This window comes from Nannobrachium achirus, assembly GCF_963921795.1.
Source record: "Nannobrachium achirus genome assembly, chromosome: 13".
NCBI lineage: Eukaryota > Metazoa > Chordata > Actinopteri > Myctophiformes > Myctophidae > Nannobrachium > Nannobrachium achirus.
Genome location: NC_137833.1, coordinates 54,396,410 through 54,405,968, shown reverse-complemented (window position 1 = coordinate 54,405,968; position 9,559 = coordinate 54,396,410).

Here is a 9,559-nt window from a genome sequence, read left to right as displayed (position 1 = left end):
AAATCATTTCCAATATCTTTCTTCACAAATGTGTTCATAAAGGTGTCTACTATCACCTCTGAACTTTCTCAATCACAACTCCCTCTGGAAACGTTGTGGGAGCCAATCAAAGTTGGGGGTATTGGGATACCTGGGCCTGGGATTAAAGGGGAAATAAAAAATGGCCAATATGAGCGTATGAGGTGTGTAATTAGGGTATTTTTGGGCTACTGAATCCATTCCAACCATTCGTTTTCAGTTAAAATGACTCCTTAGCCATAAAATAGGGGCTTTTAAGCCGTGACATCATTTTGTAGTCAGACCTCCAAGCAGATTTATTATCAATATCTGTCCCTCGCTATTTCAACAGATCTGAGACAAAAATAACTACTAAAGTATAATTCTACCACTTTCCTTTCAACAACAAAGAGAAGAAAAATTAGTAAATAGTAAAAATAGTAAAAAGATTCACGGGCGCTGGGGCCTTTTGGCCCCAAAAAATCTCCTCTGCCTACAAAATGATGTCAGACTTAACCCTTAAGTGCTGTTCGGGTCATTTTGACCCGTTTTACATTTTCATTTGGAAAAAAAAGGTAGAAGTTAAAAATGTTTCCACCTGAAACTCACTGGCCTTAAAGATTCTTCTGAGATGAACATGTAAAAAAAATATTTTTGCACTACACCCATGCTACACCCCCCTCATATTTTTTGAACCTTAAGTGCTGTTCGGGTCATTTTGACCCGGAAGCACAGAAATACACAGTATTATGCCAAAACACAGACACACAGTCACCCCCACTTCTAACACCCCCCTTCCGAAGCCCCATTCCGAACCCTCCCCCCCTTCCTATAAGCATGAGCAATATTGCCCAGTATTAAATGAAGTAGTTTTTTTACATGGATTTCAGCGAAATCAATAAAAACGCCTAGCTCTTTCAGTGTTTAATGTGATATAGCAAAGCAGAAATGCAAACATTTACCAAATATATCATATGAATTGTTTGGTATTGAGTCAAAGTCAATGTATCATGATGATATGTTAAGTTAAAATGTATATTAGTGTTGTTTTTTTTAAACCAAATATCCACCGGGTCAAAATGACCCGAACAGAACGAAGGTGTAGTGAATCTGAACAGAACTTAAGGGTTAACAGCCCCATCATTTCATTCAAGTTCACCTGTGTCCAGTTAGTCCCTAAGTTTTAAACCCTGTGTTTGAGTGTTCCTTGTCAGATTGCATCATGTTATCCTGTGTGTCATGATGTGTGCTTACCCACCTGATCTTGAATAGTTTTCATGAATTCAAACCCTACTCCAACCATTTTTTTATTGCAAATATTATATGTCTCATGGACATACAAAAGTAAGCATGCTGAAAAAGGCAGGTCTACAAGCTCACAACATGTCACAGAGCTTAGATTAGGGCTGCAAATCTTTGAGTATCCCACGATTCGATTCAGAATCGATTCTTGGGGTCACGATTCACGATTCTTTTCGATTCTTTCAAATCCAAACGATTCGAATTCAGAAACGATTTTTTTTTTTTTTCACAATTTTGTAACCCATTTTTCCACCCAGTGCCAATTGCCTATGTAATCCTGGGCTCTGCTCTCCCTCTGCCACGCCTGGGGAGACAACGGACTGACCTCATGCTTCCTTCTATGCATGAGAAACGATTATTTTCCGATTTAAAAACAATTCTCGATTCAAAACGATTCTCTATTCAATTCATATATCCGGATCTACTCCAGTCTGCTGGCATGAAAGCAGAGTAAATTTACTCTCCAAGACAACATGTCTGATTTATTCATGCTTGCACACATTCTTTTAACTTGTACAAACACAACATAATATCTAATAAATTATTGTAATTAAAAAATCATAATAAAAAATCTTAAAATAAAAATCATAAAGATCATAATATCTAATAAATAATATCTAATAAAAAAATTGATTTTTGGAAAATGAGAATCGATTCTGAATCTTACCATGTTAGAAACACGATTCGAATCGATTTTTCCCTGCACCCCTAGCTTAGATCTGATCTGCTATTTCCTAGCGCAACACCTGATCGCAACCAGCCATAAAATGACTCTTATTAGTTCTACTGGATCTCCACTAGTCCCTCCCCAACACTTTAGTCTAGTTTTTATTTGTTGAGTTTAGTCATCATAGCTTAGTTCTTATTTAGTTTTTGTCAGTGAAAAAAGGTAGTCGACGGATATGTTTCATCATAGTTTTAGTCGACGAAGTTTACACGGTCCTGTACGAGATTCCTTACCCCAGAAACTCTGGAATTTCAGCATTAACCGTAATTCCCACTCACAAACCAAGTACGTGCATCATGTAGTAAGTGTAACTATTCACAATACATAAAACACAACACAACTCTTTTACACATCATCACATTTCCCAGTCAAATGAGAGGGTGAGATCAGACAACAGACAACTAGGTCATGCAGCTGTGGGTAAACACAATAAATGCAAATACATGTTGCTTTACTATGCAGAGGCTGAACTATAAGCATACTCTGTGTGTGTGTGTGTGTGTGTGTGTGTGTGTGTGTGTGTGTGTGTGTGTGTGTGTGTGTGTGTGTGTGTGTGTGTGTGCTCATAATGTCATGTTGTGTGTGTGTGTGTGTGTGCTCATAATGTCATGTTGAAAGCCTTAGAGGTAATACATCTGCCCCAGGTCTTTTATGACATAGTTAGGACTCTGGTTCATACATACAGGTGATTTGTGGCAAACAGCTCACAGACCCAATCTCTCTCCAAGTAGGTATAAAGACAGGCTGTCCATGGAGCACAGTCAATTTTATACTTGCTATTAACCCATGGTTAAAGTGGCTTTGTGATTGTGCTCCCCTAAATGTAATCTCCCCCAACCCCGTTCAGGGGTATGCAGATGATGTTGTAATAGCCTCCAGACAGGAGGAAGTCATAAACACCATGCTCTCCAGAGCCGACTCCTTCTTAGAGTGGTCTGGATTAGAGGTCAAAGATTCAAAATGTGCAGTTTTTTATGAAAGACGGTCTGGGGGGAACCGCTGGTATCGAGCAAAATTTGAGGTCGATCCCTTATTTACAGTTAACAACAAGCCACTGAGAGTCTACTCAAGACACGAGACATACACTTATCTGGGTCATACATTTAACGTGGCAGGGGAGTGGAAGGAGCAAGTCGATGTAATTATCTCTGATTATTCCACCAGATTAGATTTAATTAATGCATCACCCCTGCCACTCATCATGAAACTTGAAGCAGTCAGACAGATAGCCCTGGTTAAAGTTCAGCACTTGTTTTCCAATGTACATATTCCTCGCAATATTCTTTGTGATATGAATAATAAGACCGTGCATATGGTGAGGCAATGGACTGGACTGAACACTCACACAACACGGGACATCATTTTCCACTCCAAGCAGGAGGGTGGTCTGGGTGTTCCCAACTTTGAATGGACCTACGTTGCCACGAGGCTCAGCCATCTTCTTGACATGCTGAACAGTGACGACCAGCACATCAGGGAGCAGGCCAGAGCCTCTCTGTTCCTGGACCTGCAAAGGCGCAAGGTCCCCCTGGCGAGGGGGTCGGAACCAAACTTCCTGGGTTACAGGAGGAAGCCCAGTGGGAAGCTGGACACCCGCTCCCCAGGATTTGGGGTGTGGTCTGACTGGCCAGACTTGAACGACCTCTGCGGCTGGTCCAACGTGGCCCTGGAGTGGGTGGGGCCCAACTCGGAGGCTGTTAATGTCTCTGAGAGGATCATCTCTGACCCTAACATCTCTGTGAGGGCCACCATCAACATCTGTGGAGCAGAGCATGAACTCCCACCCACCAACGCCCGTGGTCATCTCCTGTCAGCACAGCAACAACGTCAACGTCAACACTGGACTGAGCTCAGACTGCAGGGGAAGCTGGCCTGTCTCACCTCTGCAGATCATAGCGTCTCCCATGCAGTGTTTAAGAGTGTAGCTCTGGACGAGAGCATTACAATCTTCACTCTAAAAGCCAGACTGCAGGTTCTACCAACTAAGCTGAATCTCTCCATCTGGCTTCCTGACAGTCACAGCCCACACTGTATACACCATGGCCACACACAGATCACTGAAACCATGGCTCACATCCTAAACGGATGCTTTGCGTACAAAGGGCTTTATATATGTAGACATGACAGAATTGTGGATCTTTTATCAAAAGATATTAGCTCTACCTTTGGTCCCTCTGCATCACTGTACAAGCACTCTACTGTAAAGCCCACTATGTTTGGTCTGTGTGATGATGATTCGGATGTGTTCTCTAACATCTCAGCAAACACTCCTGATGTTGTGTTGGTTAATGAGAGTAGGAGGGAGGTGCTCATTCTAGAGGTTGCCTGTACCTTTGACTACAGTCTAGAGGAGGCCTTTCTAACCAAGATGCTGAAATACCAGCAGCTAAAGCAGACCATCTTACAGCTAGGCTACAAGTGTAATCTTCTTGTGTTTATATTTGGCAGCCTGTGCCATGTTCACAAGCTTGTGGTTAGGGGCCTTCAGATAGCTGGTCTCTCAAAGAGGAAGGCCAAACAGTTAGCAAGATTGCTCTATATCTGCCATTATTGGTAGCCGCTCTATATGGAGGAGGCGCTGCTTTTTGTACCCATGAGGTAGATACGGTCTTTCTTTCTTTATTTACAGTAATACTGTAATGCTACTGTTGCAAGCTGTAATTTTGTAAAGTTATACTGATCACTGTGCACAGTCACAATGTAACTGAACTAGAGGGTCGCGGCCCTTCGGGCCGCTCACATCTAGTTAAAAAAAAACAAAAGAAAAAGTAAACAAAAAAAAACAAAAAAAGTAAAAAAAAAAAAAAAAGTTAAAAAAAAAAGTTAAAAAAAAAGAAAAATTGGGGGGGGAACTATTGTGGCGGAACTATTGTGGCGGAACTATTGTGCCGCAGCGCACGTTTCCGGTCGGACATATTTGACCGGCGGACTATTTTATACAGAGGCAAAATATGAGGGTAATAACGAATACAACTGTATACAGAGGTTTGGAAACGACATCTTGCAAAGGTGACATGGGTGTTTGAATTTTTAAGCTATATTTAGTACATATGTAGTACATCTTGGCCAAGTGGTTTGGTATTTAAGTTAGCGATACATGACCCGGAAGTAGATCACTTACTCTTTTGTAATATAAAGATGTCTCCCGAGGAATTTTGCACTATTAGTATTTATGTCCATGCAAACTATGTACCTATGTGGACATAAAGCATTTAAAATGTGTGTGTGTGTGTGTGTGTGCTTGTGCTTTTGTGACTATCAAGAGTGAGCATCGCAGTGGGTGTGGTTTACTGGTCCCACTATCAAAGGTTTTATGGTGATGATTCACTGCCATCCTGGATGGCTTGGTTCTAGGCTTAACCATCATTGTTATAAATATTTTTGCAAAAGTCTATGGGGAAAATGAATGGGAGATCTTTTAGTGGGACCAGTAAACCACTTCCGCTGCGATGCTCTATAGTAATATTAGGTATACTGTATGCAGGTAGTATATAAAGGAAACGCTACCCCATCTCCCCCCAACTGTCCCTTTATTGCACTATTACTAGTTGAATATGTTAACCTGTTGCACATAGAATATGCTGTGAAGTTGTTTACACAAAGTTAGGTAGCAGCTACTGGAAGAAATGCTGTTGGTGTATACAATATACCAAATGTACATTTGATGATGCTCCTTTTATTCTCTTTGGTCTTTGTTGTTTTTTGCAATCTTTCTTTTCCTTATAGCTTCCTGCATTATTTTCTTTTCTGCTGTTATTATATATGCTGCTGTATTGTCTGAAGGAAGCCAAACCAAAATAAGTTTTACTTTTATGTACCTGTACACAAGATGTATCAATAAAGTACTACCTTGAACCTTGGATGCCATTCCCATTGATTGAACACGGATGTTATACTTATAGCCTACCTGTATATTATGAAAAACCTGAGATGTTTCGTTAATGGAGAAAATGTTATTTGTCAAGCTTGGGAGAGAAGACAGGACACCGTATAATTCTGAGCTGCAATTGAATGTATTATGTGAATGAACTGTAAACATGCTGTAAGCGTAACATGGTGTCTTATAAACCTATGAGGGTTGTGGGCACTGTGTGTGCCGATAAGAAGTTATTCTCTTCTAGGCAGTGGTGTAAAGTAACTACTGTAAGTACATTTACTTAAAGGACAACTTTAGTTTTTTACAACAAGGGTTCATATTTTAGATTGTAATTAAAGAATTTAAAAGGTGAGTGTTAAATTGATTTCATTTACTTCTTTCTATTGTTTTAGAGATTCTTATTTCAGTGGTTGGGGGCATGCGTACAAGTGGCTAAATATGTCATTTTACACGGAATAAGCCCATTCCCAAGATACAACGCAACCTTTCATGGTTATATGTGAATTATGGGGGCTGGAAGTGTTACTGTAAATAGCAATAAAGAAACTGGCTTATTGTGTCTAAAAAGACATATTTAGCCACTTGTACACATGCCCCCATGCGTACGCATGCCCCACATTTTAGCACAGTAAATGCGATAAAACAATAGAACGAAGCAAATGAAAACATTTTAACACTCACTTTTTCTTTTCTCTAATTACAATCTAAAATATGAACCCTTGTTGTAAAAAAACAAAGTTGTCCTTTAAGTAATGTACTACAATTTTGGTGGGTTTGTAGTTTACTTGAGTATTTCCAAATTCCAATACTTTTACTTCTACTCCACTACATCCCAGATGCAGATATTGTAAGTATATTTTGATGCCAACACTTTCGTACTTTTACGAAAGTGGGGAATGTACATTTTGAATTCTGGACTTTTACTTGTAAGGGTGCCCTCAGACCAAAATGCCTACGAGAGTGGAATCCGCGTTCCGCCAATGCATTTCAATGAGAGTGAAGCGGTTTCATGCCAGCAGAGGATTTCAGCAAAAAACGCTCCCTTCTCATTGAAATACATTGGCGGAACGCGGATTCCACTCTCATAGGTATTTTGGTGTGAGGGCACCCTAAGGCTGCACCCACACCAAAGTACCTATGAGAGCGTTCTTTTGCAGAAAGCCTCTACAGGCATGAAACCGCTCCATTCTCATTGAAATGCATTGGCGGAATGGGGACTCCACTCTCATAGGTACTTGGGTGTGGGTACAGCCTACATTGCAGTATTGCTACTTTTACCCAAGTAAAACATTGGAGTACCTTTTCCACCACTGCTTCTAGGGCAGAGCTTCTCCATCGGTGAGGCAGGCAGATGGAGAAGGAAGTGTGCGTGTGGTATCCTGTTTATGAGGCAACTGCCAGTGTGCCTCTTTAAAACCACTGACCTCAGTGTAATGCTCAAACCCCAGCAGTGTCCATGTTGCGTGGGAGGAACATTGCCCAAAGAATAACCATAAACGATGGTTTAGTGATGAAAAGTGATGAGTCATCACTTTTCATCAGTTTCATCAGTTTTGTGGGTGTTTTCTGGGGCCATTTGTAGCCCAAGGAATGTTTTTTGTGCAAAACAAATGCTTGCAATGGATTCAGCATCATGACAACCGCCTAGTTAGACCCCTCACATCCTACTTAAATATCCAGAAAAAAAGGTTTTCTGGGTATTTTCCTCCTGTATAGAAAGTCGATGGGAGACCGACTCTAGCTGCTGATAACATCAATTAAGCTGGGTCTCAGAAAGGGTTATCATACCAAAATGTAAACTAGAGACATGTAGGAAGTCAAAAATGTAAAAAATGTACGGTCACTTTGGGTGGTACGAATTTGTGAAGATATCAGAATTGGCCCCAGGCCTATAAGAAACAATATGCTTACATACAGTACATGTAGGTCTATTCTATTTCTAGTTTGATCACTTCAAAAGTTCAAATACTCTTAGATCTTAAAACAACAAATAACCGAAAATAGCTATTGATTGGCTATTTTCACAATGTTTGCCTCTTTCTTAGGTAATATTTGTCAATTTGGCCATTTTGGTATTAAAGGAGTAGTTCACCCCACATTGATTTTTTTTCCTACTGATTACTCACGAGACTTGAGTTCAATAATTTTTTTTTTTTGACACAAAAACATGGGGGTAAATGTATTGTAATCAATAGAAAGGGAAAAAAGTCATTTTGTGGTTGAACTACTCCATTATACACACTATTTATACTATATGTTGGTTTGTTAACTGTTGAGTGAGAAAGCAATGTTTTCGACCCCCCAGTGTGGGAAACACTGGTAGGTTGTTACACGTAAAAGGCCTACATTTAGTGCAGGCAAAGGTCATGTAACACTGATGTTGGTGTGTCGGGTGGAAAGCCTGAATGTACAAAACCGTTGCTTTACAGGAAATGGAAAACCAAATAACCTGTGTTCCAAAAAGATATACAACACCCACAGACACCCCCCCCCCCCCCCCCACCACCACCACCACCACCCCACCACACACACACACACACACACACACACACACACACACACACACACACACACACACACACACACACACACACACACACACACACACACACACACACCTGAGCGTGAACAAATGGAACCAAATGGACCGACCGGTTATGGTTCATTCAGGACTATCTCTTTGTGTTTCCGGTAATATTATCGTCCGCTCATTTTGTTCATCTGCTCATATCCGTGTCAAAGTTTTTATTTTGGCAAAAATGTCCACGAGCCAACATGGCGATGACCTAACCTCACGTCACCAGTCTCTACTGGGGAAAGCCTGGTGATCGTTTACAACGGGGCGTTTGTTTCCGGTCTAGGCGGAAACCACAAGCAGAAGGAGCGGCGTCGCTTTGTTTTGGTTCCCCCCGTTTGTTTCCCCAATCCCTGTTAAAATGCTTGAGTAGCCTAGTGTAGTCTTGCCAGTCGTGTTGGACTAAAAGATGCATATACCAAACGAATGTTCCTATGCCGCATCAAGGGGTTTAATAGGTAGGCCCTAAAAGTATGTCCTTGAGCGCAGGGGAATTATTTTGGGTTAAAACTGAATCCGGTTTGATCTTTCCAGGCAAATTGTAGTCCTTTGAGAACTACAACATGACGTAGAGTGGTTTCCGCTCCCGAGTCCCGACCGGATCAAACCTCGAAAAGTGAAGGGACCCCTGGTCACTCACATCACATGTCGTGAGATTCTAGATCGGCTGCAACAAATTAACATTCGATGACGACCCAACGAGAGCTTTGAGACTAAACTTGACTCTGAAAAGGTTTCATTTAATGTGGTTTATGTTTACATTAAAGACGAGGACACCAACATTTTACAGATAGGAGAGGGGGAGGGAAACGATGCATAAAAAGGCATTTTCATTGTTCAGTATAGCTCTCATGACATGATGACAATGATTTATCTCCCTTCCTGATTTACAGTGGTAGGCTACAGCTTACTACTACAAACATGTATATTACACATTATGTGAAACCTTACATTATTATTATTATTATTATTATTTTGTCATACAGTATAGTCATGAGTTACAGAAAGCAGCAGCAACAACAAAACAGCGTTTTGTTCCAGCAACAGCAGCGTTTGTAAGAACGAAATGGTTATGAAAATG